Genomic DNA, 10,301 nt, shown 5'->3' with positions numbered 1-10,301 from the left:
CAGTATTTCAGAGAGTCAGTTTTGGCCCAATCCCCGCAGGCCAGGTCAAGGGACCCCACCTGCCAGACAGACCCCACTTAGTCCGCAGATATCCTTCGAGCAGTGGCACGGCCCCAGGTGTGGCCAGCTGGGGAGGGACCATGGGAGGTTAGCTCCAGGGCGTGTCCAGCCCATCTCACCCAGTCCTGCCCTGCCAGCCACCTTCTAATTAATTTCCTTTCAATGTGCACAAATCCGTGCACCGGGGCACTAGTAATATTTATAAGCTCTCTCAAATCAGAATCAAGGCTATCAAAGAAGGCTTTGTACCATCTGTTGTACATACATGTTTTACCAATTTTTTTTCTCAATATTTACTCATAAGGTCAACTACTTACTTCACTCTTATCCCTTAAAAATGCAAACAGATGTTTCTCCTTTCTCATATCACCAAATCTGACTAATGGTGGTAAAGTTCTAGTTGGTGAATTTTTCCTGACCCATATTATATCTTCCAAATAACTTTGAGTCTCACTAGTTTCTTGACAGCACTTTTATCATTCAGTAAACAAATTGATTACTTTACAAAAAATATTTCATCTAAATTGAACATTTTAAAGATGGATTTAGACACTGTCTCACTATTAGAAGAGCTAATAGAATTTTAAGCACATTTATATTTCTTATATCTGTAATACTGGCCTACAAATGCACTTCAATTTTTTTCAGAATCTTACAACCTGGAATCCATAATTATATAACTAGAGGCCCCGTGTACAAAATTGTGCACAGGTGGGGTTCCTTGGCATGGCCTGCAGGGATTGGGCTAAAACTGGCAGTCTAATGCCACCTGCTGCTCCTGACTGCCGCTCCTGCTTGCACCGGCCCTGCTGTGCTTGCTGTGGGCTCGCACCCAGTGAGTCCTGATCAGGAAAGGCTTGCACCGCCACAGCAGTGCTCGCCAGCCTTGAGCACTGCTCGCCAGCCTTGAGCACTGCATCTAGTGCCCATCCCAAGAGGGGTGAGGGGGCCGGAAGCGATCAGCCTTCCGGGGGAGGCAGTGGGATGCCCTTGCTGCCCCAGGATCTGGATCCGTCCCGCTGACGTTCACACCAGTTGTTGGGAGCCACTTGGTGGCTGCTTTTATATTGTTTCTTCCTTGCAGAGCATCTAAGGATGGGAAGCAGCCGCAGTGCCCGAGGCTGACTTCCAGGAGGCCAGTGGCGCTGTCGGGATCATGCCAGCAGTGCTGGTCTGTGGGTGCCTGGCCTGTTCTCTAGAGATTGGACCTGTAGGACTACTGAGGGAGTGAGTGGCTGCCGCCAGGCTGGTTCGCCTCCAGGAAAAGTCAGTCAGGTGAGCAGCACTCCCACTGTGGGAGTGCACTGACCACCCGGGGGCAGCTCCTGCGTTGAGTGTTTGCACCCTGGTGATCATTGCATGTCATAGTGACCAACCAAATAGTCGTTCAGTCCCTTAGGCTTTTATATATATAGATTACCATCATGGTTAGAAATGTGTACAAGCAATAGAAGAATGTATTGTTTAGATTTAATTCATAATTAAAATATTTAATAATTGTGATTACTGATTTGTGTATCCAAGTGACATAATGAAGTGTTTAGCTGGAAATTAATTTAAAAGAAGTTGAAGATCAACACAAAGGTGTATGAAGTCAAGGAGGTTAGCGCTACCCAAATCAACTAGAAGCCATGAGACATTCTTGTCCGACTTACAAAATACCATTATAACACACATTCTCACTTTTAGGGTTTTTTTTAAAGTCACACGTATGTATTTCTATTGTTAAATACTTACTGTAATACAACCCCACAAATAAAATAATGCTGTCACTTTTAGTGTGCCTTGTATTACATCAAAACATACACCTTTAAAAGCCTTCTAACCAAAATTTAAACACATTGTACAATTAAAGTCTAAGCATTGTCTAGTTATCTACAGATGACCATGTCACCAAAATTTCCCTCACATAACAAAGGTCCTGCCCTCTTTTCTCCAGGCTCCAATCATATTTTCCTTATTGATTAGAAACTTGAAGGAAAAGCCCTTATTAAATCTTCTTGAGGCTTTTTGAGCTTCACTATCATTCCTCTTGAGATCCTTATAGCTTTTGCCCTCACTCCATTCCTAAAGCAATGCTATAGGTTGAGGACCTTAGGAAGAATCCCTCTTTCAAGTACTAGATTCTTGATTCTGCTGTTGTCTTCTATTTCTGCATAGCAAACTACTCCAAATGAAGGGCTTTAAATAGCAACTTTTAAAATTATATTTCATGATTTTATAGGTCTGGCATTTGGGTAGAGCTGGGCTGGTTAATTATCATGCAACATCACATTAGATGTGATGACATCACATGCGGTATTCACCTGACATATGGGCTTAATTGTAAATTAAATCTCTTCACTCACATGTCTAGTGGCTTGGAGAGAATGACTGCAATGCTGGGCTCAGCTAGAACTGACAGAAGTGCCTATATGATTCAGGTGCATACAGGGTAGTTGGATTTTGTGTGTGACAACTCAGCCACCAGATTCCAGAATTTCTGTGGAATTTGAAAGACTTCAAAGACATGAGAGTGCTAATCCAAGACTAGCAATAAATATCAAGAAATTATTTCTTATATAATGTATTATGGTGTCGTAAATATACATTATAAAGGCAGTTGTGTCTCAATGTCAAGAGAAACTAAATTGATTCAGAATGTATGAGCCAGTGTTCCAGTGGAAAGCATGACATACCTTCATTATGATGATTCAAGAGAGGTTTAGTAAAGGGACTGTTTACAAAAATGTGTGAGGGATCGGGGAATCCTGAGGGGTAATAAGATAATCCAGGAACAGTAAGAGTGGAGATGGTAAGGAGAGGGATTGACTATAAGAACCTGAGAACTGAAGAGGCAGCTGCTACAGATACAGTCAACCCAAGTTCCTCACGTGGAGAGAACGAACGGTGGGACAAAACACAACTTCATCCCCCTGTGATTTCTGATTTGAGTTTTCCATTAGCTAAATCCAACCAAAAGCCAGAGAACAATGATATAACCTATTCAGTCCAATCATGAAAAAATTCAGGAGCCAAATCCCAATTGAGGGAAATAATACTCCCCCCAGATGTCAAGGTTATTTAAAAAAAAATTGAGAAGCTATCACAGCCAAGAAGAACCTAAGAAGATGTGACAAGTAAATATAATGTAGTATTCTGAATGGAATCCTGAAACAGAGAAAAGTATATTGGATAAAAACTGAGGAAATCTGCAGAGTATGGTTTTAGTTAATAATCAGTGCTAGTTGACTAATTGTAGAATGTATTCCTAACAATGAAAGATGTTAAATACAAGGGAAACTAGGTGTGGGCATATGGGAACTTTCTGTATCACTTTTGTAAATTTTTTTTATAAAGTTAGAATTTTTCTATAATAAAAGTTTTTTTAAAAAATTGTAAACATTTTTTTTTTGTTTTTAATGGTTTTTAATGTTATTTTCACCAAGATTTGAGTGACTATACCTCCCATTCCATTTGTAAGCACCAAACCACTTTCTAGAATAGAACGTGCCTCAAAATTCTCAATAACTCTCAGTGATACCTGTTGTTTCACATATGTTTTGTTCTCTTCACATTAACTAGTAGAGTACTTGGTATGTTGTTTGAACTCAAATTTTAACTAACCTTTTTAAGTTCAGTAATATTAAGGATGAACCCACAGTTTGAAACAAGTTATTGTATAAAAAAGATAAACATTTTAATATTTAAGAATGAAAACATTAAAATGAAATAATTTTCTCATTAATTAAATAGTACTGATATGAAGTATTGAATGCCTAAAAATTGAAATGTGTATACATGAGGTATAGGTCGGAAAAATATATAGAATATATAGAACAACAAACAACAACAATATAAGTCACTGGTTTTTACCACCATGCACAAATATTAATACTTGGGTTGCCCTTTGCTCTTGGCAATAATTTGCATTGGCAGCGTGTGTCATTGTAGAAGTCTATGGCAATGGCTGTAGCTGTGGCTAACATTCTGAAGGAAGAGGTGCACTGGAGGGCATGAGATGAGGAAGTCAGGAGCTACGGTCCCTGGTGATAGTAGCAAGTTTCTATAATGTCCAAGGTTCCTAGTTTCAGATGTGTTTTTTGAGCTATCTCATATTGTGGTTTCTCCTACAATCAAACCTAATCCTAATCGAGGGATATAGAGGGATGAGAGGACTAACTTAACATTTGATTCTAACAAATTTTACAATCATTCAGTTTTCTTCTGTATCATTTTAATTCTTATATTTGTCAAAATTTGTATTTTTAAGTGTACTTAGTTAAGAGTACCCTTTCACATAAAGTTTCCAACCTTCATGATGAGGCATACAAGTGTATTCTAATCAGTTGTCCCAAGAATCACATGTAATTTGTTTCTAATTATATTATTTCTATTTTTAATCTTTATTGTTGAGAGTATTACAGATGTCCCCCTTTTTCCCCATTACCCCTTCCACCTGGTTCCCACCCTATCCCAGGCCTTCACCATCCTATTGTTTGTGTCTATAGGTAATGCATGTTATTAATTAATTTTTTCCCATGCCCCCCCCCACCTTCCCTCTGAGATTTCTCAGTCTGCTTCATGTTTCCATGCCTCTGGTTCTTTTTTATTCATTCGCTTATTTTGTTCATTAGATTCCTCCTTCTTTTATTTTGATTTTCTAGATTCAATTGTATTTATTGACATTCCATTGTTCATATTTGTTTCTTTTTGTTTTTCTTCTTGTTCTCCTTCTTTTTCTTCTTTCTCCTTCTTAAAGAATACCTTTCAACATTTTATGCAATACTGGTTTGGTTGTGATGAACTCCTGTAGCTTTTTCTTGTCTGTGAAGCTCTTTATCTGACTCTTTTACAGGCCAGTGTTATTGTGTATTAATGTTGATTGTGAAATTTGAGAAAAATTGATGTGAAGGGCCTTCGGGAAACCTTTGTAAAATGCCATTACTTTTCCACTCCTCTGCCTAGAAGTCTATGGCAATGGCTGTAGCTGTGGCTAACATTCTGAAGGAAGAGGTGCACTGGAGGGCATGAGATGAGGAAGTCAGGAGCTACGGTCCCTGGTGATAGTAGCAAGTTTCTATAATGTCCAAGGTTCCTAGTTTCAGATGTGTTTTTTGAGCTATCTCATATTGTGGTTTCTCCTACAATCAAACCTAATCCTAATCGAGGGATATAGAGGGATGAGAGGACTAACTTAACATTTGATTCTAACAAATTTTACAATCATTCAGTTTTCTTCTGTATCATTTTAATTCTTATATTTGTCAAAATTTGTATTTTAAGTGTACTTAGTTAAGAGTACTCTTTCACATAAAGTTTCCAACCTTCATGATGAGGCATACAAGTGCAGCCTGACCCGGTATTAACTAAACTGGATGTCAGGTATGTCAACATGCCCTAATTGCCAGTGACATTGCTATGTGGGCTCCTACGATGAGAGACAAAACACCCTGAGAGGAACAGAATGCAAGATTCAAAGAAGCAGGTGGAATGCAAAGTGTCTGTCTTTTATTTTTGGATGCCCTATATTCTGATACTTTAGTGCTTTATTGAAACAACTGCCATCACTTTCTATCAAAAGTGGATGTAGAGGCGTTGCTTCATCATAGACTTGCATAAACCCAGAGAGCAGTGCAATTAAAACTACGGCTGAAAATGTGCAGTCCTCAGTTTCTCTTAGATCCTAGCTCATGACAGTTTCCTTCCTCCTACTGGCACCTAACTAAATTTGAGAGGTATTATTAGAGAAATGATGTTCCTTTATTTGCAATATCTTAAATAGTGGTAACTCTTGAAACCCCGGTCACATACCTAACCAGTATATGTTTATTTTTTAATTATAAAAACATATTCGGGTTTGCCAATAGAATGAAATTTAATGTAGCTATGTTATAACCATAAAATAAATTAAAGATTCAACAAGCCTACTGATTTCCTGTAATAGGAATGCTATATCTTTATTAAACTGCCTAATGGTGTCATCTACATTAGGTTTCACTCTATTATTCCTGAACTGTTGTTTAAGAATTCCGAAGCTAAGAAGAAATTCCTTAGTTTTAATCCATCCTTCAAAATGCATCTGAACCTATACACACCATAGTATGCTTCTCAGAATTTCTTTAGATTATAGTAATGTTACATTTACAATTTTTAACATTTCTGGACTATGTCATAAAATCAGCATTGCAAATTTATATATTTTATCCATTAGATTATGTACTCTCTTAAAGATATATGTATATATATGAAGAAAACTATTAAATTGACACAAAAACATTAATATCCATTGTCCTACTTCCATTAGTCGAAGAAGTCCACATTTTAACCAGCAGACAGTTGCCCAGAATAAAAGACTACATTTCCCAGAATCTTTTACAGGCCAGTGTTATTGTGTATTAATGTTGATTGTGAAATTTGAGAAAAATTGATGTGAAGGGCCTTCGGGAAACCTTTGTAAAATGCCATTACTTTTCCACTCCTCTGCCTAGAAGTCTATGGCAATGGCTGTAGCTGTGGCTAACATTCTGAAGGAAGAGGTGCACTGGAGGGCATGAGATGAGGAAGTCAGGAGCTACAGTCCCTGGCGATAGTAGCAAGTTTCTATAATGTCCAAGGTTCCTAGTTTCAGATGTGTTTTTTGAGCTATCTCATATTGTGTTTTAGCCTCACTAAGACTGTGTGGTTTCTCCTACAATCAAACCTAATCCTAATAGAGGGACATAAAGGGATGAGAGGACTAACTTAACATTTGATTCTAACTAATTGTACAATCATTCAGTTTTCTTCTCTATCATTTTAATTCTTATATTTGTCAAAATTTGTATTTTTAAGTGTACTTAGTTAAGAGTACCCTTTCACATAAAGTTTCCAACCTTCATGATGAGGCATACAAGTGTATTCTAATCAGTTGTCCCAAGAATCACATGTAATTTGTTTCTAATTATATTATTTCTATTTTTAATCTTTATTGTTGAGAGTATTACAGATGTCCCCCTTTTTCCCCATTACCCCTTCCACCTGGTTCCCACCCTATCCCAGGCCTTCACCATCCTATTGTTTGTGTCTATAGGTAATGCATGTTATTAATTAATTTTTTCCCATGCCCCCCCCCACCTTCCCTCTGAGATTTCTCAGTCTGCTTCATGTTTCCATGCCTCTGGTTCTTTTTTATTCATTCGCTTATTTTGTTCATTAGATTCCTTCTTCTTTTATTTTGATTTTCTAGATTCAATTGTATTTATTGACATTCCATTGTTCATATTTGTTTCTTTTTGTTTTTCTTCTTGTTCTCCTTCTTTTTCTTCTTTCTCCTTCTTAAAGAATACCTTTCAACATTTTATGCAATACTGGTTTGGTTGTGATGAACTCCTGTAGCTTTTTCTTGTCTGTGAAGCTCTTTATCTGACCTTCAATTCTAAATGATAGCTTTGCTTTTGCTGGGTAGAGTAATCTTGGTTGTAGGTCCTACTATTCATCACTTTGAATATTTCTTGCCACTCCCTCCTGGCCTACAAAGTTTCTGTTGAGAAATTAGCTGACAGTTGTATGTGCACTCTCTTGTAGGTAACTAACTGCTTTTACCTTGTTGCTTTTAAGATTCTCTCTTTGTCTTTAGCCTTTGGAATTTTAATCATGATGTGTCTTGGTGTGTGCCTCCTTGGGTTCTTCTTGTTTGGGAGTCTCTGTGTTTCCTGGACTTATAAGTGTATTTTTCATGTAGGAGAAGTTTTCTGTCATTATTTATTCAAATAGGTTTTCAATATATTGCTCTCTCTCTTCTCCTTTTGGCAACCCCATGATGCAAATGTTTATTTTGTGAGTGCAAACATGAATGAAAATAAAGTTTTCACACATAGAATTCTGCCTCCTATTCCCCTATTGGCAGCCAGTAGTATATGTATTTCTATGAGTGGACTGGTCCTAACTATGGGCATCATTACATGTGTCACTGGTGATTTACTCATGGATTAGACTCATTTAAACTTGTTCTTTCAAATATAGTATATTGATAAAATGAAAATTTTTCATCATGGTATAATCACTTTAACTCTGAAATATCAAGAAAAGAAATATTTCCGTCTTATCTATATCTGTATCTGTGTCTGTGTCTATATTTCTATCTAGATATAGATAGATATAAATAGATATGTCTGTTTGAAGAAGTAACTTGGAATAAACATCTGCTATAAAGAACTAAAAAATGGGGCTACATTTATGAAACAAAGATTTTTAGACCTTGTACAACAGATAGCACAGAACTGTGACCACTGAGAGGAGGGGAACTCTACATGAGCTTTATAATCACCCACAGACTCCTACACATAGGAACTATGACAGTATTGAAGAATCATCAGACAAGGACTTTAATACAGCTTTTATAAATATGCTCAAGAATTTAAAGTAAATGATAAGCATAAATAGAAGATAATGTAATACAGTATAAAAGACCATAGAGAAATTCTAGACTTGAAATATAAATTAAATGAAAAAAATCATAAAACAGATTCAATGCAAATTAGACTGTGATGAGCATAGATCAATAAAATTAAAGCATACAATAAACACTATTAAAGCTGAAGCACACAGACAAATAATAAACTGAAAAAACACACAACAGGACTATAGTGGGTTTAATGGTAGATCTCTGAATTATATGTTTATGCCATCACCCCTTCAGCACTTAAGGATCTTGAGCTAAGATCATCCTGGATTGCCTGTGATGGCTCTAACTTCAATGAATGGCATCCTCACAAATGACACACAGGGGAGACACTCATAGGAGAAAAGAGAGGCAGAACCATGTGAAGGTAGAGACAGAGATGGACAACAAGTCAAGAAATGATGCTGGAGTCACCAAAAGCAGGAAAGGCCTGGAAGGATTCTCCCATAAAGACTTTAGAGGGAGATTTGCAATAAAAGAACACTTAAATCAAGTTCTTGGTATTAACATAAAATAATATGACATTGATATTGAATTTATTCTGGAAACAATAAGTAATGATTAAATATAAAGGGTTTTCTTTTTTAGTTTAAATATATTCCGTACAATAACTAATTACTTAACACAAAAATAATAGCAATATATTATAGGTTTTTTTCTATAGCAAGTGATTGCTTTTATATATACACTAGAGGCTCAGTGCATGAAATTTGTGCACTCGGGGGGGAGAGGGTCCCTCAGTCTTGCCTGTGCCCTCTCGCAGTCCAGGAGTCCTTGGGGGATGTCCGACTGCCACAGAGGTGGGAGAGGCTCCCACCACTGCTGCTTTGCTCCCAGCCTTGAGCCTGGCTTATGGCTGAGCAGTGCTGTGGGAGCACACTGACCATCAGGGCGCAGCTCCTGCATTGAGTGTCTTCCCCCTGGTGGTCAGTGCATGTCATAGTGACTGGTCGACTGTCTGTCCCCTGGTGGTCAGTGCTTGTCATAATGAGAGGTTGATCGCCCTTAGCATATCATTAGCATACTAGAGGCCCGGTGCATGAAAATTCATACACTGGAGAGGGGGTCCCTCAGCCCGGCCTGCTCACAGTCAGGGAGCCCTCAGGGGCAGGAGGCGACCAGGTCATCAGGGGAAGGCGACAGCCCCATCATACCTCTGCTGCTGCCACTCCTCGGCCGGCCCTGGTTACCTGAGCCTTGGGCAGCCACCTTCTGAGGCTTGACTGCACCTCGGCCTGGCCCTGGGCAGCTGAGGGGCTGAGGGTGGGTCTGGTCGCACTGTATGCCTGCCGCCCCTCCAGCTGGGCTGAAAGGACTGTGGGACTCCAGCGGCAGGAGCAGGGAGCAGCCAGACCCCAGGCCTGCCATCCCTGGCAGGGCTGAAAGGACTGGGGGACTCCGGTGGGGCTGAGGGGACTGGGCACCACCATCTTGTGGCTATGGGCGCCAAAATCTTTGTGATGGTGTGATGGTCAATTTGCATATTTCATCTTTATTAGATAGGATTATGTTTTGATTGGTTGAACAGACAACTGGACACATAACATATTAGGTTGTTATTATATAGCAGTGGTTCTCAACCTTCCGGCCGTTGAAATACAGTTCCTCATGTTGTGACCCAACCATAAAATTATTTTTGTTGCTACTTCATAACTGTAATGTTGCAGTTATTTTTTCTAATTTCTAGAAAAAAATAGATAAGCAATAATGTTTGTGACCTTGGGACTGGCAAACATTTCTTAAGTGGAACCAAAAAGCTTTATTGTAAATCCAGACAGTTGATAAAAATGGACCACATAAAAATAAGAAAATAAAAAGT

The sequence above is a fragment of the Myotis brandtii genome, unplaced genomic scaffold, assembly GCF_000412655.1.
Source record: "Myotis brandtii unplaced genomic scaffold, ASM41265v1 scaffold115, whole genome shotgun sequence".
Lineage (NCBI taxonomy): Eukaryota > Metazoa > Chordata > Mammalia > Chiroptera > Vespertilionidae > Myotis > Myotis brandtii.
The sequence above is the reverse complement of the archived record's forward strand: the minus strand, read 5'-3'. Positions refer to the sequence as shown.